General features: G+C 35.1%; 1 long non-coding RNA gene across 4 annotated transcripts; it reads left to right on the forward strand.

Annotated features, from left to right (window-relative positions):
* The first annotated feature begins 1,026 nt into the window (after positions 1-1,026).
* On the forward strand, positions 1,027-10,592 carry LOC118752797. 4 transcript variants are annotated; one of them, XR_004994745.1, is made up of 2 exons: positions 1,027-1,859; positions 9,999-10,592. It is a non-coding gene; the product is annotated as an uncharacterized LOC118752797 (long non-coding RNA). The 4 variants fall into 4 exon arrangements; XR_004994744.1 differs by having other exon boundaries at positions 1,027-1,410; XR_004994743.1 differs by having other exon boundaries at positions 1,027-1,149.
* The last annotated feature ends 451 nt before the right edge of the window (positions 10,593-11,043 follow it).

Consider the following 11,043-nt stretch of genomic DNA (forward strand, 5'->3'; position numbering starts at 1 on the left):
ACGTTTCTCGTTGTCGAATATTCTACGTCATTCCTCGAACATTCTGCCATTTTCTTCTTGTTCGCTTCGCGTTGCCAAAGTATTCGCCACACTATCATCGATCACTTTTTCTCAACTCAACGTTCTTTGTGGCCGCAAACCCAAATGCGCGACGAACTCATTTACGAAACTTGATGTCAAAACGAACGCGAATTCCTCTTGCAAATCTGCTAGACTCACTCGCCACACTTCAGCGAGTTGGTCGGGACAACTTAAGGGCCGTTTACATACGACTTTCCTCTCTTTGCTAGAAATTTCGAACTTTGACAACGAATCATGAAGCGTAGAAGGTATGCTACAATAAAAGCTTTGACGGCTTCTGCGTTCTCCTTTTCCTCTATCCTTTATCTATGTAAAATAGATAACAATATAGTAATATGCATTAATGCTAGCAAGAACAATTCATATTTATCTACTTTTGTATTCAAATGCAAATGCAAGCGCGCGAGAAAAGACACATGTAAACAGCTGATTGCCAAAGCGCGCAAGAGATGGGAAGTACCCATGATTTTGCTTTGCTTTGCTAATATTACATAATGTATGAACTTATCTGTCAAAGCGAAACTCTGAAGCAAAGCGAAGCTAAAGTCGTATGTAAACCGCCCTTTACTGCCGGCCTTAAATTAGCACGTCAATCGCCAAACAACTGTCAAAAATCCTTATGCCCATACAAGTTGTACAATAAGTCCTACAATAACGCCGCGCTAAGGCCGAGCAAAAGGAATTTTAATTTTTGACAGGGCGTTACTGTTGAAGTTGGTTTCAAAAGGCGGAAAGAAAGAGAAAGGACAAAAAAGTGAAAGAGGAAACGAGATGAAATGAGAAAACGCGCTGATTTGGGGATAGCGTGCGCTGAAAGTCGTTTACAATGGAATACGCAACGCTTAGCGCTCCAATTTAGGGACGGCAGTTAACGATTTACGTTCTTTGGTATTCGTTTCGAAAAATCCAACCATTCCGTTTTAGTTCAACGTGGGTTGCCGATGACAGCGACTAAATTGCAACCCTGCGCTTGTTTCTAAGGTCACTCGCAGCTGAAGTGCGAGCGAAGTGAAAAATTCATCATCAATGGAAGAGTAGAAGAAAATAAATTCTGTATTCTGTGCATAGGTAAATTCATTAAATAATTATATAGTGCGAGGAGTATCGACGAGGAATCGTTTGCCATAATGCAATAATTTTGAACATCTGCGGGATAATAAGAGTGCAGTGATGAGTTTAAGAAAAAAGTGTGAAAAAAATTCCTGTCGAGAAAAAATCGAATAGTGAAAAGGCAAAGGCAAAAGGCGAAGTGAATTGGAATTGGTCGTGGATAGAAGAAGAGGAACGTGAAAGGAAGGAAGCACTCGTGAAAAAAAGAAATAGCATAAGGTGAAAGCATTAAAAAGTCGATGAAAAAACGTTAAAATGAGCAATTAACTAAGTAAAAATTTTATATGGAGCAAGAACATCAAAAGCGAAAATTCACAGAGAAGATCCTCTACCACTCTGCAACTCCTTCCCACCACCACAGCCCGCACTATACATTCTAATACTCATACACCTGCACAAAAGCCATACTACGAAAAATACCATCACAAAGCAGAAATTCTGCTAAAGTAGGCAAACATAAGGGAGCAGCAAGAATTTCGTCATTGCCGTCCGTGGCCATCGGAGGAACTTTTTTCCCGTTCTCGTGTCTCATCATTTTTCGTTTTCGTCGTGGGGTTTGTGCCATTTTCCTTCGAAAGAAAAATACATTTGGTGTGTTTGTTCTTAGCTCAGTTGTAGTTGTTGTTGCGCGATTATTGCATAAATGAGAAATGGGAATATCCCGTAAGGTAAAAATGAGAGTTCGTTTATGTGTGTATAATTGCTATTTTCTCGACAATCAGCAGGCATGGCAGGTGAAAAGTAAAGTGGAGCCGATCTACAAATTTTTGGGTGCTCCCATGCTGGCCAAATGACCGCCATGGGTCTGTGCAAACCGCTACGTCCGTCAACTAGCCCGGAGCACCTCAATTCTATTTTTGTTTTTGTCTGTGTGTCTAGCGTACAGATAGCTGCTCGCATTTAAATTTTCTGTTCTCCAAAAAAAAAACACTATCAAAAAGAAGAAACAAATTAAACTATTAAATGCAAGCCAGTGTCACGTATATTTGGTCAATGGACGATTTGCGGTTATATGGACGTATGATTCGATTCACCGCTTAGTAATACGCTGGCATGCACATACTACTCGGCACCAATACATATCAATGACACCATGCAAACACTATTAAAACAGGCTGACAATAATTTAGTACATACCGACATATTGGCATCCGTCATCGCCTCACCCACTAATGCTGTCATTTTGCGGCGCTTGCATATGCTTCTACAATTGTACTGAACTTTTATATTGGAATGCATTGCTAGCATGTTTGCAAGAATACAAAAGTCTTAGAATGTTTGTATGTACATACATACATACTTATATGTATATGCAAAAATGTATGTATCAACATACAAACACTGGTACATTCATAGAGAATGCATAACATTGTTTGAGGCTGACTGAGTTTCCTTCATTTCAGCTAGTGGAATTAATAGCTTTTGTACAACTATTGCAATACCACAACATTACATTGGTTAAGCTATGCCAAAGTGCCAAGTAGCGAACAGCTAACCTCATCGTTTATTGTTTCATCTCGTTCTTCGCCCTAATCGCGTTGTCGTCAGTAGTTTACACTCGTGTCCAGCAAAAATAACGTCATCCATCTCGTACTCAGCAGTCATAGAGCAGTGTGTAGTGTGCCGAATAAGAATATTGGCGCATATGTCGGTAGTATATTTACATACATATCTATGTACATATGTGCATATACATGAGTGTGTTGTTGCTATTAGTCAGTGTTTTGGAGTTTGGTCATCATCACTTTCGTCGCTCTGATGATTTTTTAAATCGAGCTCAAAAAAGTGTTTGAAATTGAATTATGTTCTAGTGCAAATATCTTTTGGACAGGATATTGAAGCATACTTTTAGGAGCCAGCAGGAAATTTGGCTGTAAAACGGAAATTCATGCGCTCTTATGTATGTATGTACTTATGTACATATGTATGTACGTACATATAGTGTGTGTATTTGAAATCGATTTTTTTTGTTTTTTGATAAAAGTACAAAAAAAGAGAATTTGTGTTGAACATTTTTTTATAGATTTTGGTAAGATTGTTTACTAAATGTTACTTTTAATCTGATGTAGAAATTTGATGTAATATGCGATATTTGAGAACTTAATGCTGTACATAGTGATATAGGGATATTGTTCGCAAAACAGCTGTGATAGTTCAGAGTTGCGAGTTCTTTCGTGCAGCTTAGCGGCTTGCATTTTCTTTGGTTATTTCATTCGTTTGTAAACTAGAGAGGAAAGTCCTTCTTTGACAAAAATGTTCCCTGAATGACCGCCAGTATCAGAATTTAATGGAAGTAACATCATATGTCCCGTTATTGTTCTTTTCAAGTACCTGTCTTGCCGGGTGGACGCCAATTCAACGCCAGTATTGTTGTGTTGTAGCTGTTAGCTGTCCATGACTGCAAGTTGGAGATATGGTATTACCTTAATTACTAAAATGGCACCATAGTCACGCATAAACACACATACACACTCTTGGAAAGAGGAATGTGAAGTCACAATAAAGTTATAAAAGCGTGCTTCGTATAGTGCGCATTTATACAAAGGGATATTTCTGCATAGGTTCTATCTACTTGTAACTATGTACACTTATGTATGGTTACCGTTACATTAATATGGAAAGGTCCTAACCCACTAAAACTTAATAGCATCTTAAAACCACTGCAGGATCAATAAAAATCAGGGTTTTAAGATATTCACGATTAAATTAAATTAATTTTTATTTAACAAATATTTAAAAGTGATAGATTTGACTCTTTGTACATACATACATACATAAGTGAAGGTTACGATATATCCCTTTAAAATTCCAAAGCCAGTACGCACATACAATTAAAGCAGTAAGCAAATGCAAATGTGTATTGTTTTCGGATTGGCGTCATTGGCCAAAAGAAAACAATCACACATTAAATTAAAGTCTGCCAATGCCGAAAATTGTCGCCAGCATCATCATTTGGTGGTGTATTATTGCATGCCTGTGTGCTTCTCCATGTGGTTTAAAGTCTACATACTTGAAGGTGGGGCTTTGCTTTCATACTTTTTTTAGTAGACTTTTCGGTCGATTACTTTCTAGCTCATGTACACATGACGGTATCTACATATGTACATATGAGCTGTTTTTTTGAAAGGGGTACAAGTTCATTACATATTTAGTTTGCGTCTTTATTAATTTAAAAATATTGGCAAACGTTAATCAATGTGGGTGATGATTTATAACTCTCTAAGGGCTTTTAACTTCTCCATTCCATTTTAAACTATATTTAAATCATTATTTAAACTAAACCACAGAAATTTCTATGGAATTATAAAAAATGAAGACGAAATTTAAGTCCTCAGTTTTTAGACTTTGGCTTTACTAAAATACATTTTTTAATTAAATTAAACAATTTTTATTGAGCTCGAGGCCGTTTTTGAATGAAAATTTATTGTGGAAAAGCTACAATAATTTGAAAAAATGGTAGAAGTGATAGCTATTTCGGAAATCACCACATTTCCTCATCAGACTTCTTTCAGTAGGCTTCGAACCGACGATCCCACTGACTCAGCCAGTTGCCTATGCACCGTGCTAGGTACGCCTTGTAAATTATCGTTTGCTTTTTTCCACTATTTTCATTTTTGTTATGCCAACACAATCAAGAAAATAAAATTTCTAAACTGTGTACAAAACTTTGGAAAAGTCAATAAATTTGCAAATTTGTAATCAGATTTAAAAAAAAAAATCTTGAAAATCTAGTTTTGGAGGCTATTAATTTTTAATAGAGTAAAGGTTTAGTTAGACTCCTCTAAAAAGCGCGTTGATTTATGGCAATTTTCTTGCTTGTCTTTGCCATTTATTGGCATAATAACAAATCATATTCAACAATTTTATTTAATTTTAATGAAAAATTATTTTGTAAAATATTGATTTTCCACATTAAAAACGACCTTAAGCCTAATAAAATTGTTGAAGACGAAAAAAAAATAAAATGGAATGATTACCCTTAAGTAACAAACTTTTGTTGTTAATATTTTAAGGGATAACATCGACCTATATACATATGTACAAATGTGTTCCAAATTTAAATCGAAAACGACAACCGCTCCCCGAAGTGTAAAAGCCTTTGACCTATGATACGAAGGAAATCGCATTATGTGTGTCAGCCACAGCACCTGAAGACCTTTCAGGTAGCCTGTAAAAATCCAAAGATCCCCTCGACTTAAATTTAGATTCCTCTAAAGGAGATTTCTCTAAAGGTTGTTATAACTTTCTTATACATATTGGTTTTGTCCCTTTGGAGCTCCGCTGTGTATCCCTTTGACGGACAACAGAAAGGTGGGAACCATACAGGTTCCGTTAGGACACATTTTTTGCGAGAACGTCAACTCTTTCATTGCCATCAAAACCGCCATGTGCTGAAAACGTTATAATCAGTTCATCGTTGGATTGTACGCAATCCGATAAAATTGTATAGCTAAGTTTCTTTCTGTTGACTTTAACAAGAAATCGACCTCCATTGAATTTATGATTACAGGTATAAAAAGGAAATATCTGTGTCTTACTAAAACTACCACTTATGCCACTTTAAAGAAAAGCGGCTCATATGTACATGCTTATGTTATTAAGTATGCAGCTTTATATCAAAATATATATACTTTCTGTCAGTCGTCAGAATGCGGCAATGTTTTTTTACTTGTATTTACTATGATAAAATTATCACTTGCTATTTGTTCCTCATACGCCGTGTTGTTTCCCGACTTTTTCACATAACTACGTTTATAATTACGTTGACTGAGATAACGGCTATGCAAATAATGACAAAACTAGCCACTCTATCTTGAAGGCATAAGATAAGAAAAGATAAATTTGTAGGGCCAGCTCGAAAGGAATCTATTTACTGACTGATAAATTACTAGAATCACACATTTTCGTCGAATGTATATACTGCACTGCTCTTCTCTAAAGCATTTTCGCCAGTTTCTGATGCGAATCGCATCTTCAGTCGGCGACAGTGTTCTTGTAAGCTTGTATATATGTACATTAGGGTGATCCAACATAAGTAAAGTCGGAATTTTAATGCTCTCACCACCTAGGATTGTTTGCCGAAAAAGATATACCCCTTTTTTATTTTGAAATAAAAAAAATATTTAGAGGACGCTCAAAGCTTTTCATGCATTTTGTATGCTAAAAAAAAAAACAATTTTTCGTAGAAATGGTATAGAATTCTTGAATATTATCTATTCTTATAGATCCCCCTAAAACCTAAAAAAATGCAATCGGGTGACCCATAAAAAACGTTAATATTAAAAAATGGTAAATAGTGATTTTCAAGAATTCTATACCATTTGTACGATTTTTTTTTTTTTTTTTTACCATATTAAATGCATGGAAAACTTTGTGCGAGCTCCTAAATCACTTTTCGGAAATCAGTTTTAAATTTGCATTTTTTAGATTTTTTTTGTCGAGGCTGTTGCGAGTTTTCTTCCATGTAACGCATGAACAAAACTTACTTTTATATGGAAGAAAATGCGCAACACCTTCCACAAAAAAAAAATATAAATAATCAACGGTATTATTTAGCGACTTGAAACTAGCACTTTATTATACTAAAATTTATTGAGCTACAAAACTGCAAGTTTGAAATTTTGATGATAATTTTTTTAAGTTTGATTAATTTTTTTGAAATTTGTACAAGCTTTGAAACTTTTATTTATTTATTTTATGAAAATTATTAACAATAAATAAATAAATATAAGTTGCCAACAGCATCATTTTGAATCTTGATTCTCTTATTTTGACCGTAACTGTATGTATATCGTTAATTAATTCACAAAGGCCATAACCAACACTTTTTTTCGAAACTGCATTTTTCACAGATTTTTGTATTAAAATACACCTTCAGTAAAAATTTTAGATTGTTAGTACCAACATCAACGGAGTTACATGCCACTTTCTAAAAAGCGCTACCTGTTTTTGATACTCTTTTTATAACGTTTTTGCTTCTCCTGTAAAATAAAAGATTTGTTGGTTAGGGCCTATGTACATTAAGGTAACGATATATAAATTCAAAACTTTAAAGCCGTTTTTCTCGAGTTTAGCTTTTTGAGTTATGACACTATCGAATTAAATACATAAGCGATATGTAGCGGTAGCCGATCAGCAATGAGCACTGTATGTAGTAACTCTTTGCTGATTAGCTCACTTGCTGCTCGCGTGTCTATACGCTCTGCCTAACAATGCTCCGCTTGCTCACTATAATCGCTTGCATGTTCTCAAGCTGGTGGTGGCCTTAACGCCCGCCTTGCCTGCTGGTTGTTTGCGAATAACGCTTTCGCTACTTTGGTCATGATTAGTCGTTCATTTGTGGTCGTTCGCGAATGTTGTGCTCCTAGCCGCCACCACTACCGCCATCGTCGCTATCAGTCTGGCCTTTTAGTTGGTGTCACCGCGTCGCGCCGTGTTTTGCATTTTTTTCATGTTTATCGGCCTTCCACTGTTAATGTTCAGTTAAAAAAAAAAAAAATACTTTTTTTCTTTTTTGTCTACTATATATCGATAGTACATAGTTCTATTATTTTCGCCATTTCTCCTGCTTTATCGTCCGCTGTTGTATTGTTGTGGATAATTTACACACTCTGCTTAATTTCTTTGTCTGGTGGTCATCGTAATTGTCATTGTCGTCGCCGTTGGCGTTGCCGCTGATTTCGATTTCGATTCCTTGTTCTCGTCGGGGTGGTGTAGTGTTTTTCTATTTGTGAAAACACTCATAGTCAGTCAGTATCGTGCTCGCCGTTGTCGTGCCCGCTTGCTTTTTTGTATATACTCGCTTATTTGCTGGTGCGCCCAAGTTCTCGGTTCTCAGTTCTCGTTTACTTGTGCTTCCAAGAGAAAAGGAAACAGAAAAATTTAATAAAAAAAGAGTAAACATTTAAAATAAAAAATAGAAATTATCAGTCTATTTTATGCACAAAATCAGTGTGAATTGTGTAGTCGAAATCAAATTGTACCAAACTGTGCGTGTGTAATAGTACTTACATGTGTAGACACTAGTGAGCGCAATCGCCTCCTCGCCGCTCCATACAACGTGCAATTTTTTTTTTTTTATTCGTTGGCTTCGTACTTTGAGGTGACTTGCGGTCAACGGTTGATGGCCAACAAATAGTGTCTGCGCCTGGCTTGTTCACATTGATTCTTTCTATTATTTTTCGATCATTCCTTGCATTCTTCCTTTCTGCCGCTGGTCCGTAGCACAGTTCTATCGTGAGGCGGTGAGAAATGTGGAAATTATATATGGTCGGAATTTCGAAAACTGTTTTAACATATTTTGGAGCATTTGGGGGAATTTATATGCACGCTCCGGAAAGCTGATTAAACAAGCATTTAAAAAATGTCTGCAAAATATAGTGGTAGTCTATAAAACTGCAAAGGGTCGAAAATCTCTACACCTACATACATATCTAAATCTGGACATTTTTACTCAGCTTTCAAAATCTGAATGACATATTTTTTGAGTTTCGAGTTCTAGCGAGCACTCACTTAAAGTTTTTCTTTTATGTTAAAGAAGTATGATGCTGAAAATTTGGTTGTAAATAGGTCCATTCAATAACTTTGCCAATAAGTACTTGCAGCGAGAGCGTAAAAGAAAAATAGAGAGCAAAATTGGCACCATTTTGACACTTTCTGACGGTTAAGTTTTGGCGCGCAATTTCTATTTTAATTGGGAATAGTTCCCATCGTCATAAAAATAAAAAAAATATACATTAGATTTAAATTGTTCATTCATATTTTCATTTCGCTAATTATGTTTCATCAAATAATCCTCTTAAAAACTTTGTTTACATTTGAATTTGAAATATATAACCTTACTTTTTGTCTCCTGCAGGAATTTGTAGTAAAATTCATAGCTCTCTCGGGTTGTTACGCTCTCGAATTCGCTCCTTCGCAAATTTGTTGGGTTATTGAATGCATTCCCAGTAAAAACTTGCAAGTACTAGTAACGGTTCGTAAAAATTTGTTGATATTGAAAGGGCCTAATGATTCGAATAGTTTTCGCAAAAATGTAGATACGTGGAAAGGGGATGATATCGAGTCCTAACCGCCAAACTGAGTTTTTTCAACATTTTTTTCTGATGCAGTAAAAAATAAAATTTTTAACAAAATGTCGCTTACGTCTTTTTGGCGGTTAGGTAGGGCTCGATATGTATTTTGGAACGTATTTCCGTCATTCATTATCAGAATTGGTGCCATCTTCAATTTAATTTTTCGGTCGCCTATAAATTAAGCTCGGCCAAACACTAACATATGTGTAAGCGCCAATCTATTATTATTATTATAAATTAATTTATGAAAAAAACAATAACGGTATCCGCGTGCTTTAGAAATTTTTTCTGCTCCCTCCATGACAACCCCTATAAATATAGTGGTTTAAATGATTTAAACAAATTATTGCAAAATAAACATAAATACACACACTTGAACATCAATCAAAAAATAATTAAAAACCATAAAAACGCGTTTTTTTATATACAAAATATTTCCGAATAAAAAAAGTGCACATACTCGTAAGTGCTAACTAAATAAATTTTTCTCTCTTCTTATTTCTTTTTCTTCCAATTTTTTTGTTGGCGCACTGACATCGCTGTCATCGTCGCTGGCCACAAAATGCCTGTAAATCTCGGCCGATCATCGTGATTCCCGCTGTTGCTGGCCGCGCCAACGTCGTCGTCGACATTGTCGTCACTATTCGATTAACGTTTCTTTGTTAATATTAAATATACATTTTTTTATTTGTTTTTTTTTTTTTTCGTTTTCTTCCTTACAAAATGATGCAGCTCGTTTAACTGCGACGACGACTACGACGAAGACAACGATCAACTTTGGATTCATTATAGAAAATTAAACGTAAATTTAATATAATAATTAAAAATAAAATACATCTATGTATGTTACGGGACAACCACGTTGGGATAACGCAAAATTAAAACACAAAAAAGGGCGATTTGAAAAGAGCTAATCCATTCAAGGCTAAAGAAAATAACAAAAAGAAAATTTCAAAATTTAAAAATATTTGCAACGCAGCAAGATAAAGTTGGAGAAAATTCACAAAAAAAAAAAAAAAAAAATTACAAGCCATCTATAATAAATACTAGTAGGAAAAGTTAATAGCACCGACATATGTATTGTATGTAGACGTATGTACATACATATATACTACATACGTAGATACACGTACATACATGTGCATATATTACCTATAAAAGCTACAACCGCCTACGTTAGCGCCATTAACAGCAAAGAGCAAGAAGCAAATCGCGACAACTAATAACCAAATTTGAAACGTTAATTACAGTAATTGCAGCAAAAATACATAGAAATTAAACAACAACAACAGACGTGGCAACAATATTTTATAACAAACAAACAAACAAGTTCACAAAATAGCAAAGCAAATTACAACAAAAAAGGAGAAAAAAAAACTGCAACATCAACACCAGCAGCGCCAGCAGCAGCAACAGCAACTAACCAATCATCAAGCCAGCAAACAAACAACCAACCAAGCAACAACAACAACAACAACAGTAGTTTAAAGAAATTGTAAAAATCGCAATTGTTATAATTACAATACTAAGCATAAAAGTACAAACCACGGATCAATACCAAAAATGGAGGCAAAATTCTTGGCAAGCGTCATTTCATTCCTCTCGATATTTTTAGCGATTTATGCTGGTGAGTACCCGAATGTCATATCATGCGCACACAATTTACCAACTAATTTACATATCTGCTATAACTAAACTATTTATGTATGTAAAATATTTTTTATTTGTTTTGCGTTTGGTTTAAATTAAAATATATATAACTACTATTTATTTATAA

Source organism: Rhagoletis pomonella, unplaced genomic scaffold (genome assembly GCF_013731165.1).
Source record: "Rhagoletis pomonella isolate Grant_MI unplaced genomic scaffold, Rhpom_1.0 Rhpom_scaffold_01846, whole genome shotgun sequence".
NCBI classification, from domain to species: domain Eukaryota; kingdom Metazoa; phylum Arthropoda; class Insecta; order Diptera; family Tephritidae; genus Rhagoletis; species Rhagoletis pomonella.